Consider the following 12187-nt stretch of genomic DNA (forward strand, 5'->3'; position numbering starts at 1 on the left):
GGGGGTCCCCAGACTTGCCTACCTACGGCCCATGGCATGGCTCCACCAGCGGCCCTGTGCGGCCCATCTTCATCAGCAAGCACTCAAGACCCTCACGAGGGGCCAAGCCTCGTGAGCCGGACGATGCAAGACCTCCTAGGGGGCAACCTCACCATGCTAGCCCACAAGGGGTGGAGAGATCAAGGCAAGGGAGACCTCGCGAGGTCCCCGTGACGTAAGCCATGACGACAAAGACCAGGCGGGCACCAGCACATGCAGTGTCCTCATTTCCTCTTTCATGCTAAAGAGGCAAGCTTAGGCGCGGAGTCCCGAGGCATCAAGCAAAGGTTTCCATATCGGTGCAACAAGACCAAGACCAGCAGGACGGCAGGACGGAGGTCACCGTGGAGCCCAAGAGGGCGTCACCACCATAGCCTTGGCAGGCGAATACTACTTTTGTTAGGATAACTTGTACTAGCTGTCCCCCTTCAAACTTGGCCATTGTGGGATCCCTTCCCGCCCAATATTTGGGAAGAGGACCAGGGCCTATATAAATAGGACTAGCCACCACCTTAGCAAAGAGAGAGAGGATCATTCAGACCACCAGACACCACACAAGCTCGCCAAGCACAAGAACACCTCTCCTCAGGAGGCCATTCTTCCCCTTGTAACTGTTCATCCTCAGCCCACGAGGCAATCCACCACACCACACTGGACTAGGGTATTACACCGCAACGGTGGCCCGAACCAGTATAAATCTTGTGTCCCTTTGTTTTGCGAGTTCGACGCGCTAAGACTTGAGATTGTGGTGAGGGCGAGAGCTAGAGGGGGAGAGATCTTCATGAACACCCAGTGTTCGAACCTCAAGGGTTTTGCCGGAACCCGAAATCCAACATTTGGCGCAGCAGGTAGGGGTGCGCTGAAGCTTTCCTTCCGCCGATCCATGTCCCTTCGCTCCACCACACCCATGTCGGATGCGCGCCGAGCCCGTGCCAAGCGTTGGGCCGCCTTCGCTGCCCGTGTCACTCAGAAGACCCCTGTCGGCGGGCCTCCCCGTCATTCTCCGTCCCCTGTTGCCAACGCCGCCACCGGCCCGACAGCAAACGAGCAGCAGGCCTCCTCACTGCACTCCTCCGTGCGGCGGGACGGCCGCACCGCCACCCCGTCGCTGACTCCGGCCAACTCATCATCTCACGGTTGCCGCCCACCCACAGACACGCAGGCCGCGCTGCTCATGGCACGCCAGCTCCTGCGTTACCGCTCGATCGACGTCCTTTACGAGGACTGGTTGGACCGTATCGTCGAGCCTGTTAGCACCGCTGGAGGCTCTCCGGCACCATCCCTCTCGCTGCCTCGCCCACCTCCACCTGCGGGCATTGTAGCTCAAGGAGCGCCTCTGTCGGTGTTCTGGGAACGGGGGTCCCACAGTGTGGCTCCACCAGCGGCCCTGTACGGCCCATCTTCACCAGCAAACATTCAAGACCCTCGCGAGGGGCCAAGCCTCGCGAGGCGGACGATGCAAGACCTCCTCAGGGGCGGCCTCACTAGGCTGGCTCGCGAGGGGCGGGGAGATCAAGGCAAGGGGCACCTCACGAGGTTTTTGAGACGCAAGCCATGACGACTTGAGCTTGGCGGGCACCACGCGGGCGCCAACACGCGCAGTGTCCTCGTTTCCTCTGGTGCTAAAGGGGCAAGCGCAGACGAGGAGTCCCGAGGCATCAGGCAAATGTTTCCATATCGGTGCAACAAGACCAAGACCAGCAGGACGGCAGGATGGAGGTCACCATGGAGCCCAAGACGGTGTCACCACCAGAGCCTTTGGCAGGCGAAGACTACTTTTGTCAGGATAGCTTGTACTAGTTGTCTCCCTTCGAATTTGGCCGTTGTGGGATCCCTTCACGCTCAATATTTGGGAAGAGGACCAGTGCCTCTATAAATAGGACTAGCCACCACCATAGGGATCTGATTGGGACCTAGATCGGATCCATATCACCCAAGCCACTCAAGTTCACTAAGCACAAGAACACCTCTCCTCGCGAGGCTGTTCTTCCCTTGTAACTATTCATCCTCAGCCCTAGAGGCAATCCACCACACCACACTGGAGTAGAGTATTACACCCCAACGGTGGACCAAACCAGTATAAATCTTGTGTCTCATGTTCTTTGGGTCCGTCGAGCTAGGCCGTGAGATCGTATATTGTGAGAATTAGAGAGGGGGAGAGATCTTTGTGCGCACCCCAGTGTTCAAACCTCAAGGGTTTTGCCGGAACCCGAAATCTGACATTTGGCACGCCAGGTAGGGGTGCGCCGAAGCTTTCCTCTTCGTCGATCCATGCTTCACCACTCCACCAAGTTCATGGACGATGCTCGCCGGGCCTGCGCTGAGTGCTGGGCCGCTCTCTCCATCCATGTCTCTCAGACCGCCCCTCTCGGCGGACCTCCCCGTTGTTCTCCGTCACCCGCCGCCAACGCCACCACCGGCCCGGCGGCAAACGAGCAGCATGCCTCTTCGCTGCACCCCTCTATGCGGCAAGACGGTTGCACCGCCACCCCGTCGCTGACTCCAGCCGTCTCATCGTCTCACGCCCGCCGTGCCCCCACGGACGCGCAAGCCGCGCTGCTCATTGCACGTGAGCTCCTGCGCTACCTCCCAGTCGATGACCTCTACGAGGACAGGTTGGGCCGCATCACCGAGCTCGTCAGCACTGCAGGGGGCTCTCCTACACCATCCATCTCGCTGCCTCGCCCGCCCCCGGCTGCGGGCGATGTGGCTCACGGAGCACCTCCACCCCCTCAACACCAAGATGGCACCCTCGCACCGAGCGCGCGGCTCATGGAGCGCCTCAGCCTCCCCCGTGTCAAGATGGCGTCCTCGCTCCAAGATACGCGGCCCAGCGGCGTGATCCGCCATGCCGTGTGCCCGCTCGTGAAGAAAGAAGTTGCCAGGAGATTCCCCATCCGCAAGAAGATACTCCACTGCTCAGCACCACCACGTCAGGATCGCTTGCTACGGTAGGGCCATGTGCCACTTGCTGTGGCAGCACGAGGACGCCAAGGTCAAGCTCCGCCTCCACAACGGGCCCCGGTGGCCACGGAGGGCTGCCGCGCCTTCACTCCTGAGCTGCGTAGCATTGTCTGACCGGGCAAGTTCAAGCCGGATCTGCCTCCTCGCTACGACAACAACCCTGACCTTGCGGAGTTTCTGCAGCTCTACGAGTTGAGCATCGAAGCCGCCAATGGCGACGAAAAGGTCATGGCGAACTGGATTCCCATGGCTCTCAAGAAAGGCGCCTGCTCATGGCTCCTGAACCTGCACCCAGCCTCGATTTCCTCCTAGGATGAGATGCGCAACCACTTCATCGCCAACTTCTAGGGCACTCGCGACCACCCCCCGGTCACGTGTGACCTGTGCCGCATGAAGCAACAACCGGGAGAAATCCTGCAGAAGTACATCTAGCGCTTCAACAGCGCGCGTATCAAGAACCCCAAGGTGACGAAAGAGGCCATCATCTCAGCGTTCTCTGACGGTGTCCACGACGTCAAGATGAAGGAGGAGCTCGCCATCCATGAGGAGTTGTGCACGACCTTGGAGCTGTTCAACATAGCAACCAACTGTGCAAGGGCTGAGGAGGGGTGTCTCTCCCTCCTCGAGCTCCCTGCTGCGGATCCAGAGGAGAAGAAGGCCAAGGTCAAGGATGTGAAGCACAAAGGAGTGGCCATACTCACAGTGGAAGCAGACACCAAGCACGGCCGAGATCTTCCCGAGTCGTCCAAGGGCGGCCGTACGTTCTGCGCCTTCCACAACATGTGCACGCACAACACCAGCGATTGTCAAGGGCTCAGGGCCATTCGTGATGGACGCTATGGTCGACGCCGCGAGCACAACGACCGGGGCTACGGCCAAGGGGGTGGACGAGGTGCAGGACGTTGGGATGACCATGGGCCCCGCCAAGAGTGGCGCGACCAGCCTCGTGAGGGCGCCTGGAGGGACCAGCCTCGTGAGGATCATCCTCAGGGAAACCCTGGTCTCCCTCCGCCGCTGCCGCCAAGAAGGAACGACGACCATCAATAGGACGAAGGGGCTGGGGGCTTCCAGGAGCCGCGCGCCATCGCTTGCATCTTGGGTGGCACTCTGGCCCCAGCCTCCGAACGCATCTTCATGAAGTTCTCCCGCGAAGTGAATGCAACCCTCCCCAAGCTCAAGGCTACGCGCCCGCTCAGGTGGTCCAAGTACGCCATCACCTTTAGCTCGGCGGACCAACTCAAATGCGCGGCAACCGCTCGCGTCCTCCCGATGCTCTATTCACCCATCATGAACAATGTCCAAGTCACCAAGACCCTCATCGACGGGGGCACAGGACTCAGTGTCTTGTCCATTGAGACGTTTGACAGCCTCCAAGTGCCATACGATCAGCTCCAGCCCACCAAGCCTTTCTCAGGAGTGACAGACGGCTCCACTACCCCGATAGGGCAAGTTCGCCTCCATGTAACCTTTAGTCAGTGCGACAACTACCGCACCGAGCTCATCGACTTCGGTGTCGCCCACATCCGCCTGCCATACAATCCCATCCTCGGGTACCCAGCACTGGCCAAATTCATGGAAGTCACCCACCATGGCTACAACGTCCTCAAGATGCCGGGAAGCGGCTGAATCATCACGGTCCCTTGCGAAGAAAGAGACGCGGTGTGATCCCTGGAGCGCGCCTTCCAGGCTGCATCAATCGAAGACCCTGACAGCGCAGGTGCGCAGTACCCTCCTAAGGCCGACCCCAAGAAGAAGAAGCAACTACTCCGCACAGGGCCTCAAGGGAGCAGCACCTCCAGTGGCACCACTTTAGGATCCGCGCCGGCGCCTCAGACGCTTCCCTCCCTCGCATAGGGAGGCACGCCCGGCGCCCTCGACGGGCAGGGCTCGGGGGCTCTCTTCTAGAGGGCCTTGGACCTGGCCAACATCACGAGGGAGGCGCTCGGGCACCACATGGAGGTGTGCTTCACGACACGTTTCCCTCAGGAGGACACCGGGCGAGGAGCGCCCGACGCTCAGGAGTTCATCACCAAGGCATCTTAGGAGCTTCAGGAAGCAAGAGCAATACGCAGCGACCGCCGCCCACCGGGCGTTGCTCCCCACACAGGTGAGGGTGGTGAGCTGCGCATCTGCATCGACATCCCAGGGCTCAACAGGGCCGCATCTCAGGAGCGCTTCTGGCCTTCGCGTGCTGGCCGGTGTCAGGGCCCGCCTCACAGCTACGTTCGCATGCCGTTCGGCCTGCCGAGCATGGCTGCTGCCTTCCAGCGCAATCTGCGGAGCATCCTGGTAGGTTAGGAGGCTAGGCACCATGCGGTCCTGGCGGAGATGGAGGCGATCCTCCGGAGGCCACCTGAGCCTCCAGAGCCCCCCGAGGCTCAGGGTCTCGGCGGCTCGTGAGAAGCGACTTCTTCGCTACGTGTCTTTAGCTACCCCAACACTCCTTCGGCAACCAAACCAGGTGACATTTTTCTCATTCAGCTGGGAGCGCCCCCTAGGATGCATCATACCTAGGCCTCATGGGTTTGTCCCTGCAGCATGTATCTGCTTGCATCTTTAGTTCACTTTGCTGGGAGCGCCCCTCGGGCTGCATTAACCCCAAGCCGCTCAGGTCCAACCCAGTGGCATGTATCGTTTTCGCATTTACCTAAGCTAGTTTCTTTTCATGCGTAATCTATCTATGGATATCACTTGCCTGATTGTCACCCACCAAGGGAGCCACGCGCCGATTGTCTTTCTTCAGGATCCTTCGCATGAGAAGGCTAGGCACAACGTCTGTGCTCGGGCCCGTCCCTGCAGCGTCGATAAATCCAACATCTAAGCTCTATCTGGCGGGCCGGCCCTGTTCACGTCACCTGTCAGGCTCGTTGGTGCTTGGCCTTCTCGTGCGATAGCTGTAGGAAATCCATTCGGCGCAGGTTGTCCAACCATCTCGCAGGAATGCCACAGCCATAAGGAACCAAGACCAGGCGCAAAACGCCTTGAGGTAGGCCCTCGTGAGTCCCGCACTGGCTCACGAGTGCCCAGTTACACCTCGTCTAGCCCTGCCGTGCAAGCCATGTGTCAGGGCGGGGCTGTACATGCCCCGGGGGCTCTCCGCAGTAGGGAGTCCCCTCCCACGTGCCAGTGAAAGCACCATGCTCCGCGCTAGCAGTCGACACTGCTGAGGAGCGGCTATGCCCGTGCAAGTATGGAAGCACTATGCTCCGCGCTGGTGATAAACAACTAAGGGCGGCCTCACAGCCGTACCAACCTCGGGGAGCCTCCGGACTCGGTGTCTAGCCTCATCGCAACACCTCCCCTTGGGAGAGTCGCGCGAGGGGGCTGGGCACGGAGGCTGCGCTCGGGTCACGCCCAAGTGTACGCCACCATGCCAGGTCCCTCGGACCTGGTCGTCGGGCGCCCTCCCAAGCGGAGCTAAGGTACGAAGGTCGTTCGAACGTCAAGGGGGACTCCTGCGCATCACGACTCAGGAGCCTAACTGACCACGTAGCCCCCCGCTCCTTGGTCCGTCCTGGTGATCCGATCGGCCCAATGGCGACTGAGGTATGCGCGGGGTCGGGCCCTGCCGACATAGAACACTAGACCTACTCCCAGATCTCTTTCCTATAAGCTGTTTGCGCGTCAAGGGGGACTCTTGAGCATCGCGACTCAGGAGCCTAACTGATCACGTAGCCCCTCACTCCTTGGTCCATCCCGGTGATCCGAACGGCCCAACGGTGGCTGAGGTATGTGCGGGGTCGGGCCCTGCCAACATAGAACGTAAAGCAAATAGAAAGGAAATCATAGAATTTCGAAGCAAATATTATAGGACATATTGTTCCCCTGAAATCAAACGCGAGTTTAACTCCTCCACGAGGCATGGTGCATATTGTAGAAGCTAAAACAGGAAAGGAGCCGCCGGCAGGTTGCCTCATCATCCCCGGACGCCACCATCGCCTGCAAGGGATGCTTCTTCTCCAACAGCGTCGCCTTCACCTGCACCACCATTCGGAGTTGCAGGATCGGTAGCACCGCCGGTCGGCGGCATGGGAGTGAAGGCACGGAACCTCTTCAGCAGGGCCTCCACCTGACCCTTCACAGCTGCAGCATCGGCCTCGTAACGCTCGTCTTTCACAGGCTCCAACAGCTCGTCAAGGTGGGCGGCGGGATCACGAAGGTGGAGGTGGCTAAAGACGCGCGTCAGCACAGTTGAGGAGAGAACGTGGGCTTCTTCCTCTGCCATGGGGCCGATGCCGCTCACAATGTCCTCCAGCGCACCAACCAGATAAGGAACCAGCTGGTTGGGGCCCTCGTCATCGATAACCAGTGGCTCCTCCAAGCCCTTCTCGTAGAGCGACTTCAGCATCGTCCGAGCCTTCTCTTCAAGGAGCTTAAAGGCCACGCGGTCCTCAGTCAGGACCTTCGCCTTGGCGTCAATCTCGGCCTTCTCCGCGTTCAACTTCCGCTCCAACTCCTCCAGTCGGCCGCGCTCCGTGGCCTGCGCCTTCGCCAACTGCTACAGTTCGGCATCGCGATCCTTGATGGCGTCCTGTCGGGCTTTCATCTTCTCCTCCTCCGCATTGCGGCCTCGTGCTTCCTTCGCGTGCTCCCTCGGCACGGTCTCCAGCTCGGCAGCCAGCGACCGACAACGATCCTGGGCGGCCTCGGCGTCCTTCAGTGCCACCTCGCAGCACAAGGAGGAGGAAGATGCGTCGTCATCACCACGGCCTGAGAGGCCAGAGGCTCTTGAGCCTCGGGGACCCCAGGGCCCGAGCCATACGCTGGCACCTCCAGAGCCAGCGGGGCCTCAGGCGCTGGCTCCTCCTGAGGATGCTCCACCCAGCCTCGCGAGGATGATCGGGCTAGAGAGGCACGAGCGCCGTCACCCCCTTTACTCATGGAGAGGGGTGCGGCTGCAGGAGGCGATCTGGGCTCAAGTAGTACCACCTCGCCCTCCCTTCTCCTCTTCACCGCAGGCATCGGCCTAGTTGCACAACAAAGAAGAAGAGTCAGAAACGAGTAGCAGAAGAGAGAACAAGGCAGGACGAGAACACTTACTGGTCCACCGCGGCATAGTCCCTTCCCTTGGTAGGCTTGAAGCCGGAGAGCTTCACAGCCCGAGGCATGGGCACGCCAGGTCCGGGAGCAGAAGCAGGGGTAGCAGCTGGAACGGAAGCGGCTCCAGGCGGCGGTGAGGCAGGAGCGTCGTCGCCGGAGAGCAGCGCCGAACTGCCCTTCGTTAGAACCACGGGTGGCTCCCCCTTCTCCGGGAGGATGTCGGCCTCGCCATCGTCATCAGGCAGGAGGTTGAGGATTCCGGCCTTGCGCAAGGGGGAGGTCTCCCACATCCCCTCGGGGGATGCCTCTGAGTCGCGCTCCTCATCCTCCTCCTCCCCATCCCTGCGGGAATAGCCAGAAGACACATCGACCATCGTCGTCGCCACTGGGACTTCAAAGGGCGCCGGCGGCACCAGGCCGTGCCCCTCAAAGGTGGGCATGGCGGCCGCAATCACCGCCTCGTCCTTCCTAAGGAACAAAGGAGCATGGGCACTCGGTGGATACTCTTGGTCGTCCCTGACCAAGAGGTGGAGAGCCACGGCCAGCTCCCCTTCAGACAAAGCCTCCGGAGTCCGACGAAGCTTGTCCTCTCCATCCCTGAGAATCCACAAGGGGCGCGAGCGTGCCTGCAGAGGAGCCACCCGCAGCGTCAGGAACTCCCTCAGAAGCATGGCCCCCGTCAACTTCGCCGCCTTCGCGTTGCCCGGCCTCAGGTCGGCGGTCATCCTCTCCAGCACCGCTTTCGCCCGGTCGTCGGTAAGCTTCGCATGAGACCACCCCTCGTTGGACTAGGTCATCTCTGTCGGCAGCTTCAGTCGTGGGTGGACGCACTTGGCATCCAGCATAACCCACTTGCCCCGGAAGCCACCAGCCTTCTTGCCGGCCTTCGAGATTGCATTGGCCTTGCCAGCTGCGACGAACTTGGCGCACGCCGTGGTGTGGCCATCGTTGATTCGGAGGAAGAAGAAGTAGCGCTGCAGTGCCACGGACGGCATCACCATGACGTACGCCTCGCAGTAGAAGGAAATGATTGACAAGAGAAGAACGGAGTTGGGATGGAGGTGGAGAGCATGTAACCCGTAGTGTTGGAGGACTGCGTAGAAGAAGTCGGAGAAGGGGGGAACGAGGCTGGCAACGATGCTACTCATGAAGAAGGGGTAGAAGGAGCTCTTCGGAGCCTCGGGCACGGCAGAGCCAGCCCGGAGCTCAGTCTTTCCCTTCTCGTTGTTCTCCCCCATCATCAGCAATGTCCAAGTCACCAAGACCCTCATCGATGGTGGCGCAGGCCTCAGTATCCTGTCCGTCCAGATGTTCGATAGCCTTCAAGTGCCATACGATTAGCTTCAGCCCATCAAGCCCTTCTCAGGAGTGTCTGATGGCTCCACCACCCCGATAGGGCAAGTTCGTCTCCCTGTCACCTTCGGTCAGCGCAACAACTACCACACCAAGCTCGTCGACTTCAACGTCACCCACATCTGCCTGCCGTACAATGCCATCCTCGGGTACCGACAGCTAGCCAAATTCATGGCAGTCACCCACCATGGCTACAACGTCTTCAAGATGCCAGGAAGCGGCAGAATCATCATTGTCCCCTGCGAAGAAAGAGACGCGGTGTGCTCCCTCGAGCACGCCTTCCAAGCCGTAGCAGTCGAAGACCCTGACAGCGCGTGTGTGCAGTACCCTCCTGAGAACAACCCCAAGAAGAAGAAGCAGCTACTCCGCACTGGGCCTTAGGGGAGCGGCGCCTCTGGCGGCGCCACCTCAGAATCGGCGCCCGCGCCTGAGGCGCCTCCCTCCCTCGCATAGGAAGGCGCGCCCGGCGCCCTCCTCGGGCAGGGCTCAGGGGCTCTCTTCTGGGGGGCCTCAGACCTGGCTAAGATCACGAGGGAGGCGCTCGGGCACCACGTGGAGGCGTGCTTCGCGGCATATTTCCCTCAGGAGGGCACCGAGCGAGGAGCGCCCGACGCTCAGGAGTTCATCGTCAAGACCATTCAGGAGCAAGGTAGTCAGAGTCGGGATTCGGAGTTAGATCGGTTTTCCTCATACAGAGTCGAGTCATAAGATCGAGTCTTGGAATCAAGGATTCTACTAGATTTACTCAAATAAGATATTTTGTATGCACACAAGCAATTTATATGGGTTCTATAGAGTTTTGACACTAAATATGGAGCAAAGAACATACACCTCAATGCTAGTTGTATTCCACTTATTTTTATGGCTAACCTACCATGTAGCTCGCATGTATGGAACATATATGAGAGGGAAATATATAGAACATTTAAACCTCCAATGCATGAAATTTACCAATGTTCATTTTAGAGTGCGTGAATAGTCGATCACTTGTCTATGTGACCTACAATGCTAAACCTTGAAGGGTCTTGCTCTCCTTCTCGAATCAATCTTGAAGCATCCTCCGTTTCACGTCAATTCCATATGTCGACAAGCCTGATCGTCAATTTCGATTTAGGGTTTCTGAGAGCTGGATGAAAAGTGTCTGCGGCTGAGCGTTTGGAATTGGGAGGGGAATAAGGGTCCATGAGATATATGAAAAGGGGTTTGTATGATGGCATATTATTTTTCTACAACTAAACAAACAGCTTAGGTAAGTTAGTAGAATCGCATGTAGTCCATAGCATAGTCGGAATTGTGCAGTTTTGTACAGGATTCTATGATTTGGATCGCGACCCAACATGGATTCTACCTGATCCGGATTCATAGTGGGATTTGGATCGACATGCTTCCGTAGGGTCGTGAAGTCATAGAATTCTAGCAGTCGAATCGGGATTCTGACTACCTTGCTCAGGAGCTTCAGGAAGCAAGGGCAATGCGTGACGACCATCGCCTGCCTGGTGTAGCTCCCCACCCGAGCAAGGATGGTGAGCTGCGCGTCTGCGTTGACATCCTAGGGCTCAACAGGGCCGCGTCTCAGGAGCGCTTCTGGCCTTCGTGTGTTGGTCGGTGTGAGGGTCCACCTCACAGCTATGTGCGCATGCCGTTCGGCCCGCCGAGCGCCGCAGCCGCCTTCCAGCGCAATCTATGGAGCATCTTGGCGACCCAGGAAGCCAGGCATCACGCGGTCCTGGCGGAGACGGAGACGGTCCTCGGGAGGCCACCTAAGCCCCTAGAGCCTCCTAAGGCTCAGGGTCTCGACGGCTCGTGAGGAGCGACTTCCTCAGTGCGCGCCTTCAGCTACCCCAACACTCCTTCAACAACCAAACCAGGTGATATTTTCCAAGTCATTCAACTGGGAGCGCCCCTCGGGCTGCATTATTCCCTGGTTGCATGGGCCTGTCCCTGTGGCATGTATCCACTTGCATCTTTAGTTTACCCTGCTGGGGGCGCCCCTCGGGCTGCACCTTCCCCAGGCCGCTCGGGTCCAACCCAGTGACATGTATCGTTCTTGCATTTACCTCAGCTAGTTTGCTTTCCATGCATAAGCTACCTATCGTCACTACCCGCTTGATTATCACCCGCCACGGGAGCCTCTCATGCCAGCATGAAGCTTGTGCTCGGGTCCGTCCCTGAAACACTAACTAATCTGAGCGGTCGAGCTCTGGCTCGCGGCCCGCCCGCGCACGTCACCTCACCGGACCCTCAGTGCCTTCACCTCCTTGCAAAGCAACTAGTGGCAGACCGGCAACCATAGCAGCATTTTGTGTCCTTCCTCGCGCCAACTTGCATGAACCTCCTGAGGACTAGAGCGGGAGGTACCGGGGGTCCCTCTTCTCCCATGCAATTCACTTGCACGTTAAAAGGGGGCTCCTGAGCATCGCGACTCAGGAGCTCTTACTGGCTCTCCAGCCTTCACCCCCTGGCCTTGACCACGGCACTGCGACCTGACATACCAGTGGCGGTTGAGCTCGCTCGAGGGTAGGGACATGAGGACGTAGAGCACGTAGAAGAGTGCAGAGAAGGGGGAGGCTCGCATGGACCTAACCTGGCTACACTATGGCTATCGGCACATGAGTCTGGCACGACATGAGGAAGCAGCTCCGGGCAACCAAGGTAAGTCCCGCACCCAGGTCGGCCGAGCGCTACGGCATAAGATTCTCGCCTTTCGCTGCCCAACTGCGGCAACGTTGCTTCCCTTTCCCACCCTCAGGTGGCTGCTTGTGCGCTAAGGGGGACCTCTTGAGCATCACGC

This window comes from Triticum aestivum, chromosome 3A (assembly GCF_018294505.1).
Source record: "Triticum aestivum cultivar Chinese Spring chromosome 3A, IWGSC CS RefSeq v2.1, whole genome shotgun sequence".
Taxonomy (NCBI): domain Eukaryota; kingdom Viridiplantae; phylum Streptophyta; class Magnoliopsida; order Poales; family Poaceae; genus Triticum; species Triticum aestivum.